Source organism: Sinocyclocheilus anshuiensis, unplaced genomic scaffold (genome assembly GCF_001515605.1).
Source record: "Sinocyclocheilus anshuiensis isolate Anshui unplaced genomic scaffold, SAMN03320099.WGS_v1.1 scaffold884, whole genome shotgun sequence".
In the NCBI taxonomy this organism is placed as follows: Eukaryota; Metazoa; Chordata; class Actinopteri; order Cypriniformes; family Cyprinidae; genus Sinocyclocheilus; species Sinocyclocheilus anshuiensis.
In genome coordinates, this window is record NW_015549614.1 from 23282 (window position 1) to 23973 (window position 692).

The window sequence follows — 692 nt, forward strand, 5'->3', positions numbered from 1 at the left end:
AGCCTGATTAAAAATAGTTATTTATTTATTTTAAAATAATGTATATCTCCATAAATATGACAGTAACTTTCACATGATTAATAGTTTCTTATACCCATGTGACTATTTCATTAGGAAATCTCCACTATTTATAGATATCATTGATATTTTTGTGCAATTATGCTTCATCTTTTATGAAGGCCCTTTGAAAGAAAGCAGTCTTTAAAAAACTTCAATCAACTTAGCAACTGGTGACATATAAATCTTTCCGTCCTCTCATTGGTAGATCATTGGCCGAGGAAACTTTCCCAAACTGGTTTGTGGCTGAAGTTTCATGTGACTGATGCTACCAAATGAAACTGAAACTGAAAGATTCTTTTTATTTTACAGAACAATGGAAATTTCAGTTTACCTAGTGACTGAATACATAACAAGATGTCTCTCTTGCTATTGGATGGTTTTGGAAAGTGGTTCAGGAAAGTCATGTCACAACTAGTCAATGGCTGTGGTTTTGTTTGTGAAATGCCAAGCCTCTGAAACGGAACCATAGAGTGAGCTTATTGTCAGCATTCTTTGAGAAATATCAGTGTGTTTACTTTCTGATGAGTGAGCCAAACCAGATACACAAGACCACAGATGGAGTATCAAATATATATAACCAATATATAAGTTGTTAAAAAAAAAAAAGATAAAATGAAATTAATCTTTGCCAT